Source organism: Strigops habroptila, chromosome 3, assembly GCF_004027225.2.
Source record: "Strigops habroptila isolate Jane chromosome 3, bStrHab1.2.pri, whole genome shotgun sequence".
Lineage (NCBI taxonomy): Eukaryota > Metazoa > Chordata > Aves > Psittaciformes > Psittacidae > Strigops > Strigops habroptila.
Window position 1 is genome coordinate 44,416,445 of NC_044279.2, and position 17,710 is coordinate 44,434,154.

Below are 17,710 nucleotides of genomic sequence, written 5' to 3' on the forward strand. Positions count from 1 at the left end.
AATATTCAGAACTTCTTCTTTCACTGTTCCTGTATGTCCTGGGTTCAGCTATAGCAGTCATTTTTCTCCTGCTTAGTAGCTGGTGCAGTGCTGTGTTTTTTAACTTTCAGCCTGGGAACAACGCTGATAACACCGATGTTTTTAGTTGTTGCTAAGTAATGTTTATTCCAACCAAGGACTTTCTCAGTCTCATGCTTTGCCAGGGAGGAGGGGAAGCCGGGAGGAAGCAGAGACAGGACACCTGACCCAAACTAGCCAAAGGGGTATTCCATACCACAGCACGTCATGCCCAGTATATAAACCGGGGGGAGTTACCCGTAAGGCCCAGATCACTGCTCGGGTCGGGCTGGGTATCGGTCGGCGGGTGGTGAGCAATTGTATCCTCTCCCCTTGTTATTTCACTAATCGTTATTATCATTGGTGGTAGCAGTAGTGGTTTTGTGTTATACCTTAGTTGCGGGACTGCTCTTATCTCAACCCGTGGGAGTTGCATTCTTCCCATTCTCCTCCCCATCCCTCCGGGAGCGGGGGGAGGAAGAAGGGGGGGGGGGGGGAGTGAGCGAGCGGCTGTGTGGTTCTGAGTTACCGGCTGGGCTCAAACCACGACACTGTAAAGCAAGTATGAGTTGCCAACAATTACAGAACAATTCAGTCTAGGTATGAGAATCATAGCCAAGGATTTCATTGTCTAAAGCATAATCTATTCTACATACTTCTGCTGAAAATCTAAATAAGGGAATATTTCACTGTACATGGTCAGAAACATAAGCTGCCTTTATAGTTTCTATATTCCAGGTATTACAGATGGCTTTGCCATGTAATTTCTAGAACATTTCATGTCTCAGTAGCATCCTATTACTAAAACAGAGAAACATGAACAGATATTGAGCATGCCAAAAAATACAAAGCCAAACTACTAAATAGTTACTTGAAAGGGTGCAGAAATATGTAAGTGAACACTGATTTCAGGCAAAAGCCTGACATATTCCAAAGAATCTATTTTTCATTTCCGCAGCTAAGACTTATACCATAGGCCCTAATAACTACAGTAAGAGAGGCAGAGGGAAATATTAATTTGAGATCAACTCTTTTTTGGAACTGTGCTCTGAAAGGTAAAAATTGATAAGAGAAAGGAATGAACACAACCCAAACTATGTTTATAGACAGTATTACCACTTCAATATCATTTTAATTTCATGTTGAAATACCTAGGTCTGAGACAGCAGTTTTGTCAGAAACAATGTCACTAACTTCATGCCCTTGTGGTACGTTGCTCTTGAACTTAACTTCATCCCTTACCATGCAAATTTCAGCACAGCAACTTTCTACAACTTCATGTTTAAGAGGAAGGTATTAACACACTATCTTTAACTTTTCAATTTAGACCAGAGCTTGTGGAACAACATAAATGGTTGGGAAAAAATGGCAAGTTCACAGGAGCTGAGGAATCCCTCAAAACAGCAGTGTTTTATCTGATCAGCCAGATAGAGATTTCAGAGTCTTGCAGGTTAAAGAACCTTATTTCAATATACATATATGACTTCAAGGCTATTTTTTGAACCGTTAAAACTATTTTATAGTTGAATTCAGCTGGATGTTCAGCTATCACTATTTAATATTTTTTCCTCTGTGAAGTTCAATAATTATGCTGGTGCTATCTATGTTTAACAGTTAAAGTATTCCCTCTCACATTCACTCCTCCCATCTCATTCAGCTTCCTTATGTGACTGCCAAAACTTGCTCTGACCTGAACATTAGAATAGGCCTAGATTAAGCCACATTTTGAGTCAGGGAAGAGTACATTTTGATGAGTACAAGATTATGCCAATATGTAAATCCCAGGCAAACATCAGGATGTGATAAATCAGCATTTTTAAATGCAGATTTCTTCATCATAGCCCATACCTCTTGACTTTCCTCTTAACTAAGTCTTGAGCCACTATACGCTCTGCTATATGATGTTTCATTTGATGAGGGGACCATGGTTGGTGGCTGGGAAGCCACCAGCATAGCTCCAAACACCTCCTTGCCCTCCTTCAGGATGTTACTGATCAGGTCCATCTGGATAGTGGATCACAGAACTGCAAAAACCAGTTGTGTTTGGAGCAGGAGAAAGGCTGCACTTGAGGAGGGAATAAATTCATTTGACTATGGATCTTGACACTTCAGATGCCTAAATCTGTGACTCTAACTAAGCTCAGCTGTAGCTACAGGAAACATCCCTATTTGGAGGTCTGGGAAGTCCTGGTGGGAATCAGACCTATAAAGGTCATCACCCAGGAAGTCTTTTCTCAGATTAGATTTAGCATAATTTTGAGATTTCTTTGCAGTGCTGTTGCTAGTATTTCATCAAGTTTACCTTCTTTTCATTCAGGCATATTTACTAATATTTCCCATGAGTCACTTGCTATAGTGGTCATTTCTGGAAGATGTGGAGTAAAGAAATGCTAATCCATTTCTGAGTCATTGAAATGTAAAAGAAACCATAGGTAATGTACATAAATTTTAATTTTTATTACATATCGTCTTGTAGAAAATGCTGTGAGATTCTATTAAATAGAAATAACAGAATTTTAAAACTGATGGAATCTATGGAATACGTAGCAACACAGCCATATTTTTGAAAATTGCCAGATATACAACAGACTAATTTTCTTTTTGGCTGATTTGTAAGTGCAAATGCTAGAAGAAAATACATGTACCTAAGAAAACAACTTCTTTACTGCTCAGAGCAGTTAATGGAAGTAATCTGTAAGTAACCTTACAGATACCTAATTTTTAAAAGGCCCTGGAAAAATTGCCACTTTGCCCATTACTGCAAATCAATTTTCCAGGACTATGTGTTGATTAGCAATGGGGACAAGAGGAAGCAATATGAGGAAGAGTGAGAAGTAAAACAATAGAGCTCATGGTGCTCATATAGTTGATAAATAGCAGGTGTAAGAGCCTAGACTTGTATAAAAAGAAACTTTCTTATAAATAGTTCACAATATACCTGAAGAAGTCTGATTCCCTGTAAGAAGGCACTAGGTTTAAAGAGATCTGGTTCTGCTCTTGGCTCACACGTTGTCCTACTGCATCGGCTTCAGGAAAATACCCATTTTTCACTGTGTCCCTATCATTTCCAAGTTCTGATTATTGAAATTGAAAGACCTCAGGGGAAAAAAAAAAAAAAAGTTTCTTATTGTTAAATCATTACATTCCAAACCAAATTTATAGTAGCTAAAATAATGCAGATAATAGTAATGCTATACTTAACGTTTCTGTTGGTCATATGACTAAAGCATGGAGTGTAATGCATATGTACAGAGGAATTGAGCTATGACTGTCTGAGAAACAAACCTTTATGTAGAAGAAGCTAGAGCAAAAAGAGACATGTGAGAGGCATACTGACTCTGGAAGCTTCTGTGTTGATCTTTGTTTCATCTTCCTTTCAGCAGACATGTCAGAACTGCAGAGGCTAAGTTTGTTTTGGTGCTACGCTGACACAAAGGTTTTCCAGGTTGCACAGACAACCTGGTGGTCTTGGCTTCTCATCAAGAGCAAAATGGAATAGATTTGTGCTGCACTTCTTATGCAAGAATATTGCTGCCTGACCCTCCAAAATTAGATTTTTAGTTTACAGAAATCCAGAAGGAGCTCACTAGCTACATAATTTCTAATTCTCAATTCAGAGTTTCCTGATTTATCGAATGCCCCTCCGTTTTTAACAGTAATTTGCAAATACTGTTCACAGTATCACACAGACAGGCTGGGGAAATACTTTTTCAGTCCACTCCTTCCTGTCTACAGGAAAACTGTGCCTGGTGCCTGTATCAGATAACTATATCAAGTTCATTATGAAATTCTGAGAATACTTTTATTTCTCACTTTTTGTGTCTGACAAAGGAAAGGCAGAGACTGAAACTTGTATTGCTAAAGCTGCATTGTAAGAAAAGAGAATTCCTAGATTTATTTCATGTGCATATTTACCCATCCTTACTAATTATCTCAGTCTGTTTTTCCATATCCTCCCTCTCTGTTGGGTTCTGTTTTCACCTGATCTGGGCCAAAAGCACTGAATCTTCCAAATTACAGGCCAATACCCATATCAGCATCTGAGGAAGGTGAAGCTCTATTTCCCTTCTTTGTTTCACAGCATTGCTCCAAGGACAAATGACGCAATCCATGCATTAGCTTAGTAACCCTGCTATCCTTTTATTAAAGTGCTTTTCAGTTCACAGCTTCCTGTCAAACGTGCTGCAAAGGTGGTATATGCATAGAGTGGGAAGTGGAAAGTTCAGATACATGTGGTGATGAAAGGACTATGGTAAAGCAGAGTGCTCTTCCACAAAACAGCATGAGTACAAACTGTAGGACATTTTATAAAATGGCAGCACATGTTTATCTTGACCACACAGACAAGAAGGGGTTTTTGACCTTGTCCGTATAAAATTAATATTAATCATCAGAATGTTACATAAAACAGTACAAATTAATGGAACTTTCTGTGAAGAAAAGTCTTTGAAGATGTGTGTTCAAGCAAAGAGAAGATGGGTTATTTTATTAACATTCATGCAGGTTCTTGTCCTTTTGAAATATTTTTATTACTAATTACTTATGTTCTATGTAAAGGGAAAAACAATGGTTTTTCTGTCATTCTTAGACCCATTTCACACCGCAAAAGTGCACATGAGCAAGATGGTATTTCTTCATCCAAGCAAGTGCAAGCCACAGTCTTGACAATATTTAAGGTGCAAGACACAGTGCATATTTGACCAGTTCTATGTGGTTTTGAAGGTTCTGGCTTTCTCTGTAAGAAATTTGTCCTACAACATTTCACCTCTTGTTATTTATACATTTCATATAGTCCTAGTAACAGTTTCATATTTTTTATATTTATATTTATAAATATTATATTTATATTATATTTATAAATATTTATAATTTTTAATATATTTTCCAGTAGGCTAATAAAGCTTGATTAGATGTGCTTGGATTTCCCCACAAGGACCTAAAAACTTTTAAAATCAAAAGTTTATTGGCTAAAGTGAGAATTGAAATTCCATTCTGAAGCTAGTAGTCCACCTTTAAAACAGAAAAAATTGAAATTAGGGAAAAAAATGAAAGCTGCAAGATTTGTACACCCCTCTCCTTCTGCCAGCTGTGTTCTTGAAGGTTGGTCCTTGCCCTTGGTCCCTCAGCAGTGTTCTGAGGAACGCAACCTCTGCTCTGGTCCTAGAAAGCACTTTCTCACAAGGCTGAGGTCTGTCTGTTCCCTGCTGCCCACTGCAGTCTTTTTAGTCTCTATGTATTTAATCAGCTCTTGTCCGTTGCCTTTTTCCCCACTGTAGTTCCCGTAGGAGAGACACAACCTCCCTCAAGACAGTCCAGCTGATCTCATCTTTTCAAGTACAAGTAAGCCCTCACAAACCCAAGAAGGAGCAGCAAATGCTTTGCCTCAAAGCAGGTCAGGAGTTTCCCTCAGTTCTTTTAGAGGCAGATGACAGTGATCTCTGTGCAAACAGGCAGGCTGAGAGCCAGATCCCCAGCTACGTGGCTTCCATGCCAGTGCAGGCTGGCTCCTGACTCGCTTGGAGTCAGGCAATGCTCATTCATGTCGGTTTGCAAAAGATCATGGAGATATACTCAAAAATGAACACTGGGCATGTCAGCAGACACATCAAAAAATGAATATAGGGCTAATTCAGTGCTTACTCAAGTTTCATTCCTATACATGCCTACATGTTAGTACAGCTTCTAGTCACTACTTCTAAATTATTATTATCTGTATTTACCATTCATTTTTATTTTTTACCACCTAAAACCAAGTCTGGGTCTCATTGTACTAGACACTGCATGAACACAATTGATGAGAAAGTCTGTGTCCTTAAAAGCTTTTAGTCTGAAGGATAAGCCATAAATGTTAGATGAAACAATCAAATCAACTGAATGAACTTGGGGGAAAACGTGCAAAAAATAAATCTACAGTTTAATATGTTTTGCATCACAGTCTCAATTTTTCCATCTATTTCTGACTGATAACAGCCTGGGAGGTATCACTTTCCCTGTTACTGCTTTATTTAGAAAAGTGTTACATTAAAAAAAAGTTGCCTTTCTGTGGGTCATTAGTGGAATGAGTATGAGTGAGAACAACTTTTTAGAGGTTTGGAATTTCCAATTCTTTCCAAAGGAAGATAAAATGCAGTAAGCATCAAAGCGGTTGTTCGCTGTCCTATATTGTCAATAAAAAGGTAGTTCTAGTAACAGGCAAGTCAAAAGAAACCAACTATATCTCACTCCTTCAACCTTTCTGTGTGTAATTCCACCAAATTCAAGAGTTGTACAAGATTGGATTCAGCCATAAGGTGTTGCAAATTAAAGTTTCATTTCAGCAAATGAATGTAAATAAACTAAACCAAAGCATGGAGAAGAGCGAGGTTTCTTTTTCATTTAACTTTTCTGAGGGAGGAAAAAAATCTCCTATTAAAAGTACTACCCAGCAAAATTAAATCTAAGCAAATTTGCTTAAAATAACTAAATACATATTATATTCACAACTCTTTTATCAATCTTTTAAAGTATTCCCATAACATTTTCACTGGTGGAAGCTAATGACTTACGTTCATTGTAATTATGATTCATGATATCTGTGTAGTCTTAAAGAATTTTGTCAAAAATTTCAAAGAATACCAAGCTATTAGAAAAATTAAAGCAATCATTTATTTATTTATTCACCCTAGGAAAATGTTGAAATTTAATATGGTCACTCATAAATTGTTATTAACATACCTTAAAACACCTTTTATTATCTAATGTACAGAAAGTATTGTTCTGAATTTTTTTTTCCTGGACATAGTTCACTTTTGTTCAAGGTGTAGACAAAACATTACATCTAATATTTGCCAAAATTCATTTTGCTTTAATATCTATCCATCTAGCATTAAGTCCAGAGGAGGGCCACGAAAATGGTAATGGGGCTTAAGCACCTCCCGTATGAAGACAGGCTGAAAAAGTTGGGGCTATTCAGCCTGGAGAAGAGAAGGCTGTGTGGAAACCTCATAGCAGCCTTCCAGTATCTTAAGGGGGCCTATAAGAATGCTGGAGAGGGACTCTTCATCAGGGACTGTAGCGATAGGACAAGGGGTAATGGATTTAAATTTAAGCAGGGGAAGTTCAGGTTAGATATAAGGAAGAAGTTCTTTACAGTGAGGGTGGCGAGGCACTTCAATAGGTTGCCCAAAGAAGTGATAAATGCTCCATCCCTGGGACTGTTCAAGGCCAGGTTGGACAGAGCCTTGGGCTCCATGGTTTAGTGCGAGGTGTCCCTGCCCATGGCAGGGGGGTTGGAACTGGATGATCTTAAGGTCCTTTCCAACTCTAACCATTCTATGATTCTATGATTCTATGATTTAAATTAATTAATTTTAAGTAAGCATAAAATTCAATAGTCTAGTGTGCAGGTTTTGGCTGAGCTAGACTTTATTTTCCTCGTAGTAGCTAGTATGGGCTAAATTGTTGTAACCGATGATTTAAGTTGCATATTACAGGAATTACTATAGCAGGAACCACCTGAAACACTGGAGGACAAGCCTTACAAGAAGCAGTGCAAGTTCAGCAGTGACTTGACCTAAGCTGGCTTTGGTGCACAATAACCTTGCAACACACAACTTCTACTGTTCTGAGTGACCACCGTAACATATGAAGCCCAAAGTCATGGACTAAGTGAACTCAATGGACATTTTAAAGACATTTCACAGACATTTCACAGGGGTAGTCCATAGACTAAGGGAATGATATCTGTGTATTATATATTGAAGGATGGGAACAGGCGTGGTTATTAATGAAGTTTTATTGGATAGTGTGGTACCTAAGCATTACATAAATGGTATGGAATAAGGGGTGGAGAATGAATTGATTTTCTTCATAGTAGCTGGTATGGGGCTATGTCTTGGATTTGTGCTAGAAACAGTGCTGATAATGCAGAGATGTTTTAGTCATTGCTGAGCAGTGCTCACACAGAGTCAAGGCCTTTTCTGCTCCTCATACCACCCCACCAGTGAGTAGTCTGGGGGTGCACAAGAAGTTGGGAGGGGACACAGCCAGAACAGCTGACCTCACTAACCAAAGGGGTACTCCAAACCATACGGCATCGTGCTCAGTATATAAAGCTGTGGGAAGAAGAAGAAAGAGGGAGATGGAGTGGTGGTGTTTGTCTTCCCAAGTAACTGTTACACGTGATGGAGCCTGGATTTTCTGGAGATGGCTGAACACCCACCTGCCGATGGGAAGCAGTGAATGATTTCCTTGCTTTGCTTTGCTTGTGTGCTTTGTTTTACCTATTAAACTGTCTTTATCTCAACCCACGAGTTTTGCCATCCCAGGGCTGGAGACTGAGCAAGCGGCTGTGTGGGGCTTAGTTGCCAGATGGGGTTAAACCACAAGATCTAGACAGTTTTTTATGTAAGATAAATCTCAAATTTTAAGCTTATATCCCAGCACAGAGAGTGGGATGTGGGGACTTTATTTGTGTCTTGTTTAGCTTCATAAGCAATATTTAAAGGGTCAGCTGTATTTATCAAACTGATTCTCCACTGATTTTTGCTTCTGCCATGTAGCTTATTGATTTATTTGTTCTACTGAAAATTGTCTGTCAGCTGTTTAGTTTGACTAGCTGACTTTTCAAAAACATAATTATAGAGCAGTCACTTCATCTTGGGTTCTGGATGTGAGAACTTTTCGCAGAGGCAGTCACACACGTGGGGCAGCTGCTGTTTACTAGGTGAGCCTGTGTCCAGGGCCAGCTGCACTGTGCTCCACGTTCCTGCAGCCGAAGTTCTTCCCTTCCCTCAATCAGGTCATGTAAAGTTAGTTTGAGCTTCTTCATCTTACACTGTGATCCACAACATCATAGTTATAGTGTATTGCACTATACCTAGGTGCATTAATATATCTACATCTCAGAGAACTGCATTGCTTTGGTTGTCCTTTTATGGGTAACAGGTAAAATGTAATCCCCTCTAGTAGCTCATTTAAAAGCTAACATAAGCTTTCTGGCTGCATTTTGAAGAGTCTTCACTTTTTCTTTTCTTTCTTTTCTCTGATATAATCAATAATCTTCTATTTGCCAGTCAGGTCATCTCCTACTTGGCTGTTAATTTAGAAACTGAAATAGAATATTTCACCTTCAGTTTTCTATTTAACACATTCCAAGCATGACTTCTCAGATAACAGTTTCTTTCTCATCACAAGAAAAAAGAAAATTTCTAGCTGTTTTCAAAACTATTTTCAAATGATGGAAGTGTTTTGTTGGTTGATTTGGGGTTTTTTTGCCTTTTTTTTTTTTCAAGAAACACCAAAGTTGATTAAGTCTCAAGCAGTTGAAACAATGTCATTTTGAAAGATTACTTTGAAGTCTTATATTTCTTTAGTATTCTTTAACATAGAGACTTAGCCTATGCAATAACAGTCTGAATAGCGTAAGCTACACTGACAAGACAGATAAGAGGAAATGATGCTCTCTGCTTCATCTGGATTATTCTTACTTTTGTATATACGCATAGACAAGACATGAAAATTTGTGATACTACATGTAGTTCATAAATAATCACAATATTTGGGGCTAATTTTTTTCAGGATTTTGCTCTTACTACCAGAAAAACTAGACACAAATTATAAATAAATATCAGAAAGTCTGATGCCTGTATCATTAAAATATAACATTATACCTCATAAATATATTCTTTCAATATTTATACTATACTTTGTATTTTAAACTAGTACTTCCTTCCTTTTTCAGTTGTACTCAAGTGTCACAAGATCATTTTTAGACTCCAAATGTATAGAAATTCAGAGATAAAAACTTTCTGGTCTTCTATTAAGGTACAGCTAGAATAAGAAGTACCTGTTAGTATTTTATGAAAAAATAAATAATAGATGTAAAAAGAATAGATGGAAAGGAAAATAGGGACTATAGAAGTGAGCTAAAACACTAAGAGATGAAAATAATAAGAATAAATATGCCTGTTATTTCTTCTCAGTCTTGGTTTACATTTTTGAGGGAGACAGACTGATTTTATATACTGTTCAAAATATAATTATTTATACATCTCAGATAATGATGTCGACAGAAAATAACATCATATACCATTTCACACATCAAATACTTATTTCCAATTCAACATATACCTTAAAGTTCACTAATCTTAAAGTATCTGAAGTAGAAGCTCACAGTTAAATTTTGGTTCCTGTTTTGTTTTATATATGCTACTACTCTGTCCTCTTATGTTTTAGTTTATTTCATTGTGCTACTAAATATCTTTTATTTTGTTGATAAAAAAAGTGAAATAAGTAACTACCCATATTGGGGTATGGACAATTAATCCAGAAATGGTCAATGTGCATTTATACTTCTGCTGTGTTTTTTTGTGCTATATGATTATATGAACTTGTTTACTGTTATAGTTCAGAAATCATTTATGTCTATAAAACACATCATATTTTAAAGATAAGAAAAGGAGAAAAGGAAGTTAATGCACTTTATCCGAACTCTAAGTAAAGAGAAGTCTGATGAGTTGTTTAAATATTTTACATTTTCTTTCAAGGCAAAAGAATGTGGAATTTCATTTGATATTACATTGTTCTATAAAACCTTAATGGACTCTATATTCCTGCTAGTAATCATAATCCTTTATAAGTTATATGGCACCACTGCGTACAGTAAGTAATGTCCCTTTCACTGCAATGTATACTAAAGCCAGTAACAACAATACCTTATTGTGAAGCAAAGTTAATAGCTGTAACTGGTAGCAATATTTCAACCTCCTGCCAGCTTATATCTGATTGATAAAATATTAATTCTTATGTCTGTCACAGAGAATTGTAACTCCTGAGCTACCATGCTTACCAAGCATTATAAACCACTAAATATTTAATCAAAAATGATGTAGCAAATCAGTGTTGTTGTGGGAGATTTTTAGTCACCACATTACATGACAATACTGCCCGCAGCTAGCAGCATACCTGCTTCTTCTAAAGAAACCAAGAAGTTCCACACTAGGACATGTGCAACCCACAACACAACACAAATGCCAGTTAACCCTAAACTGCGGGTACGCATGCATTGCAGGGGTCAGTGGGGCAGAGGCCATTAAGTTGCTCAGGCAGCTGCTTTTGAATTGCCACAAAAGACACCCTAACACATTACAGAAAACTGGAATTGATGGTGGTTTACCTTAATATGACAGGCTGTAAACTGCTGTGGTTCATTATTTCAGGAGCAGCTTGAGCAGCCCCAGCAGCTGGCTGGGAACTGACAGAAGCAGGGAGAGGCAGGCCAAGCCCAAAGCCTTTGACATGGGAGACCAGAAGCCAGGATGACTGGGACTGCTACACATTTTCGGGGAAGTATATGTTTCCTATGTCCTTTCACCCTTCACTAGATACCTACTTTTGGCTGCTATTGGAGGGAGGGTACTGAATTTTGTCCATGTGGCTTTTCTTAAGCTTCTGTTACCTACTCTTTCAAATAGGAGTAGCAATCACAGTTTAGTAATATCCAAAGTATTTTGTAAAGGTGAGGAGGACAATGTAATTACCCATACTGAAAGTCCCGGTTTGTTAGCAGCATCAATCTGATACAATGAAACAACCTGCAGATTTTCAGGTCTGTCAGCTATCCTGACTGCTTTGCACCCTGGCTTATTGTGTGGTATAGAATAACTTTCTTTGCAGAACACTTTTCTACCTAATTATAGTTTGTGTGTGTTTATTCTGTTTCTTTTTCTTTACTTGTTTGGTTTTATTATCATTATTTTAGGAATGTCTTTGCATTTGAGAATTTGGGATTGCCTTTCTCTGCGACTTTATTCAAATGCAGCCGCACTGCAACAACACATCTATTCCCATTAAGTACTGCAGACTTCGGGTTAACATTAAGCATAATTCTTACGCACTGAAAATGTGTTTCTGTGATCTGAAGAACCTGATGTTTTACAGCCCTTCTAATTATTGCTCTCGTTCTGACCATAACATGGGTCACCTGCCTCCCTGATCAGTCACTGCTTCTTTAAGATTTGATATTCAGTCTCTGCTAACTCCATTCTGCTTCTCTGTATGCTGCCATTTCTGCATGCTAACTTACATGGTGCCAGTGATTTTCATACAGTGATTAACTGAATTACTTATTGAATGGAGACATCATTTTATCCTGTTATCTTTCACTTTACTCAAGCCTGCAACCTGCCCAAGACAAAGAAAGGCTCCTGTGTTCAATGAACCATGCAGCTGGTGCACATGGTAGTCTCTGAAAATATATTAGAGTACAACTGATCCTTTGTAGAATTTTTAACCTCCTTCTTGATCACGAAATATCTTTCAGATTAAGGTAGTATGTTTCTGGGTTTTTTGAATGATTATGGTGACAGCCTAATTTTCTAAAAGTGACCAGGCTGCTGCAATTCTAGTATTTTTGGTAGTTTATTTTAAAGGATTCTGATTATTAAAAAGCCATAAGCAATTAGCATGTGAAAATCAGGTCCCTTTGAAAATTTAAATCCATCTGTATTATTTTCTTTTAATAGCTTCACATCTTGAGAAGTCGTGGGAAAAATAAGCATTCCCTGGCAAGCACTGTGTGAAGTAACCATCCTTTTGGCAAAGAGAAGCTTAGGCATGCATAATTCATCTACTTCCTATCTGTTACATGTGCCGTTTTTCCATATTTAGTCCCATAACAACTACAGAGCTCACTGTGTTGCAGAGAGCTGGATAGATTCTGTTAAAGACTATACTTGTGTTTTGTTGTTTTGGCTTTTTTTTATAATATACAGTCTGACCCTACAGGGTTTTTTGTAGAGATGTATCTGATATTTGATAACTGTAGGAGCACTAATTCTGGCACAGCTACCTTTCTTTTCTAGTTCATTTCTCTGATTAATCATTGAGTATTCAGAAGATGTGTCTCTTGACAGCTTACAGTTGATGTCAAGTGCATGTGACTTTGCTTTTAACTTGAACTAACTAAAAAGAAAAATGGCCATGCCTGTAGATTATTATCAGTTGGTACTGGTATATCTCTCCTCCACAGAAAGCTGTTATTTCAGCCATACTGAATAGCTAGTATGCATACGATTTCATTTTGGAATACATCACTCACTTCGTAATGAAAACTGAAGCGAAAGCATGTTAAAACCATCCCCCTCTCCTCTTTTTTATAAAACAAAACAAAGCAAAACACTTTTATTGGATCAAATAAATTCCCACCTATAGAAAAATTAGCAATGCACAAATTCAAATCTTGATTTACTGTATCTATATTGACATGCTGCCATTTCCTGAAGAAATGTTCTAAGCATTTTTTTTCTCTTTTTGGTCAGTTCATGATCCATCAGTCCTTTAAGAAACAAGTCTCTTCTTTGTAAAATTCAGAATAATCATCACATGCATATTAAACATGGTTTCGCAATGTTTTCTATTTCTGGCCATTCATGATATTAAAATATTGAAGTGGACATTAAGTTTTCTGTATTACATAGGAGACGTCATTTGAAATTATACACAGAAAAGGATTTGAGGCCCAGATTCATCACAATGCTACAACTCCTTATTACTACAGGAAATGTTGGGATGGAGGCAGCATGTAGTAGTGAATATGGTCTTTGACCTCCCTTTCATTCTCTTCTTGTAGTTATTAGATGAAGGTAAATCGTATAAAGCATTTTAGGTATGAAGTACTTTGATATAATACAGATTTTTGTTTTAAAGAAATGAAAGAGCAGAAAAATTTAAAATACTATTTTTGTTCAAGAGCTGTGATATATGCACACACGTGCAATTAATTAATACAGCAAACATTTTCTTTGTATATTTTTCACAACTTAGATTATAAATTTTAAAAAAATCTAATTTTGTGTTTGCATTATAAACATTCCTAAAAATTGCAGCTGAAATCCAAGCTCTCTTTGATTAGGATCTGCCAATCAATATGTGTGCAATAGGAAGAGACAGGCCCAGGCATAAGTAGCATATATTAGAACTAGATAAATGATAAACAAATAACAATTTTTATCCCAGTTTTGAATATAAAGGACTTGGGTTTATAGAAAATTTAATTTGCCCAAAGTCCCATATAACTTCCAGCTTTTCTAATGCAGAAAAGCTTGAAAAGATTACCTGTCTGTGATGGAAGGACCAAAAGTTCTAAAACACAGATTAAAGTACAAAATGGAAGATACAACTTAAAATTAATTGCCTTTTTTTTTTTTTTTTTTTTGCTAGACATTTGGTTATGATTTTCAAACATTTGTTGTTTTCATCATTTTTGTAATGGAAATATTTCTGTATATGAGAGTATAAACATGGTTCATAAGTATTGAATCGATATGCAGAACAAATACCTATATATATACAATGTATATTATGCTTGCATATGTTTTTTTCAACATATTTAACATAAATATTGTGTTGTATTTAATTTCAAATTTATTTTTAGTTTTCACACAAGCACATTGCAAGATGTGGCTTGTTTCTACCACCTTCATGTCATAAAACCTAACAAAACTTTCAGGAGCATATTCTTCCATTGTAAAACTAAGAAGCTCCTTTTGTGCCTCCTTCTGCTAAAATAGTATATGAGCTCAAAATAGAGCTTTTCTACCTGAAAACAGGTAGTGATGGACCTTGGTGACAGGTATGGACCCAAAAGGCAAACACCACTCATGGGGTGCTTCACAGGTGAATTTAGTGGGCTGCAGCATAGACACAGACAGCAGATTTTTTCTTTGCAACCAAATGAGAGAAACAGTCAATATTGCAGTGCAAATCCCTTGACCTCCGGACAAGGTGAACTGTTCCTGAGATGCCCCAGCTTCTCTCCATTGATTACAAGAGGTAAGGATGACTAGGGGAGATGTATTGTGCACATCAGATAAGATGATTCCTGCCCTTGGTGTCTATTCATTTAGCTATTCATTGATGAGAGCTATTACAATACACTATTTATCAGTCACTGCTCGATAAGCAATGATCAATGCATGGGTCATTTAAACAACCACCAATACAAGTGGTGTACATTAGCTCACTCTGATTCCTTGAGGACCAGAGGGTCACCTTAGGATTGCTCTGCTACAGCTCTACTACAGCACTACTACAGCACTACTACAGCACTATTAATTAGAGACTTCTTCAAACATTTACCCTGGGCACCATCACGCCGTGCTAGCTACAGTGATATATAATTGAGGAAAAATTGCATAAATCAGTTATATTTCAACTCCAGTTTCCTTAATTTTGCTTCCGACCTCCAAATTTCAGCTTCCTGCAGGATGACTTTAGAGCATCTTCTATCACCAAAAAAGAATTAAGAAATACTAGGATTTGCATAAGTTTTTTTGTATAGGTGTCATGCCAAAAAGAGGTGAAGAATGATATTCACTGAACCTCATATAAAATACAAAATACTTAAAACAATTATATTGAAAATAGTGAGGAAATAAATAAAAAAAAAAATCAGCTGAAGATATGAATTTGGTATCTTCAGGGGAAAAAAGAACTTGTAATTTCATCTTTAAAAACTTGTACGAGAATGTTCATTTTCAACGAATGAAATAAACTTAATGATCGCTTTACAAAAGCTGAACAGGGACATGATTAGGATCTTGTCCTGATCGTTTTAGCTGTCTCAGCATGATCCTTTAGGCTTTTAACTTCTTCTTTGTCTGTTACGAAATCAACGTCTCTATTCCTTGTCCTACTCCAGTTCTTGAAGTTTTTACTGGTATATAAATTCATACAAATGGTTTGCTTGTGGTCTGTGTATCACTCATTTGCTGCAGATCTTATGAGACAGAAGAGCTTATGTACCAAGGCAACATTTGTTTCTAATTTAACAGTGCCTTAGCCTGACTAGGCCACATGAAATCATAATCCCAAACAGTTTTACCTGTAAGATTTTAATTACCTTACACTTATATATATATGATAATTATTGTCAATATTCATGTGTAGATGCCATTTTAATTTCATCTTGCATAAACTAAAAATGCATATGAGTATTTTGAACAAGAACAGAATAAACATTGTCATCGTTCATCCATGAAATGTTTATTCCTTTGTTATGTCTCCATGACTCATGCTGAATTGTATATTACCCCTCAATGAGTTCTATGGCATTCCTTTGGCAACTTGTAGAAAGAAGCAATTTAAAGATACATAAAATGTTTTTAAATATCTGCAGTTCTGATTTTCTTAAAGTTCATACCAAAATGAATGTCGTTTACACGCTATGGAGAGGCAAGGAATAGGCCAGAATTCGCTCTTCATTAGATCTGTTAATAGGTCTTCTAGTGTTTCCAGGGCTTCATTCATACGTGTATGTATGCAAGTAGGTACATATAATTTTAAAAACTGCCAGGCTGTTCTGTTTTCTCACTGTATGTTTAAGGATCACCTGGCTTTTTTTCTACTTAGCAAGTTGGAATTAATTCACATGCACTTCAATTTGATTTGCATTGAAGAATCCAGAAAATCTAATTCGTCTTTCAAGAGATCCTTTGAACAGAGATTCATGAGACCTTATCCAGATATTTCTTGCAGAAATTCTCAGAACCACGAGGAAACTTTTCTTGTAGGTGGACCAAGATTTGTAATGAATATTTGACACACACGAGCTTTCTCTGTAAACCTGTCATTACAGAGAACACTGAATCGCTACAGGCATTTTATTCTGTTTTAGTTAAAGTTTGGAAAAGGTATGCTAGTGGCTGTTGGTCTAGTGGTTTGGGTTTTGTTTTAATTTTCCATTGCTGTTTTGTAGTCCTTTTCAATATTTCTGGGGGACAGTATTTATATCATGAAGCTGTTCTGAAGGCAAACTATTTTCATATCTACAAAAGGTTGCATATGCAGGCACAGTTGGCTAAGCTGTACAGCAGAGGTATCTGTTTTGCTTCAAGATAAATATCTATTGTATTTCACTTTGCCTTTTTTTCCCCTCAGAATCAGTTTTTCAAGGGTTTTCAGTTCTTACTCTTTTGTCTTTTAGTGCAAGAATATGAACCAAGATAACAGGAATTAGGTTCTTCTAGCCCACTCAGGTGTGCAAGCTAAAAAGTCCACACCACGGCAATACTGTCCTAACACGGAGGAGTGCTCCACAAAGTCCAGTTTCCAGAATAGTGGGGAACAGCAACACGCAGTACAGCATGCCAGAGGCAGGTTGCAACAGGCGGTTCAGTGATTTCAGAGTTTGGTTTAACTTAACCTGTCTGAATTCTTCCTCATAATCCTGGACTTGTTGAATTGGTTAATTACTGACTCTGCAGTGAGAACCAATGCCAGGATTTGTCACTGTAGCTACGTTTTCTCTGACTTTGTTACTCTTTCATTTCAGGAAATGCCCAAAATATAATGTAATATTCATGCGTCACTCACTTTCCGTAGCAAATGTGTACTGACTTCTCCAAAACACACAGACCTGTGGCCTAATGTCTGGATTAAAGCTACAAAAGATAATTGGGATTAATTACAATACATTATTGATGCATGAAGCTACATGTCCAGGAAAATTTGCCTGCCAAAATAATTAAATACTTTTACTGTTATGCATTTCTAATTGAATATAATTTTCAGCATCTTAACATGTCTACAGCTCTTGACAAGTTGCAGCTATACTTGTACTTATAGGAAAATATGCTACTTTAAAACTAGCTCAGCGTTATGGCAGAAATTGTAT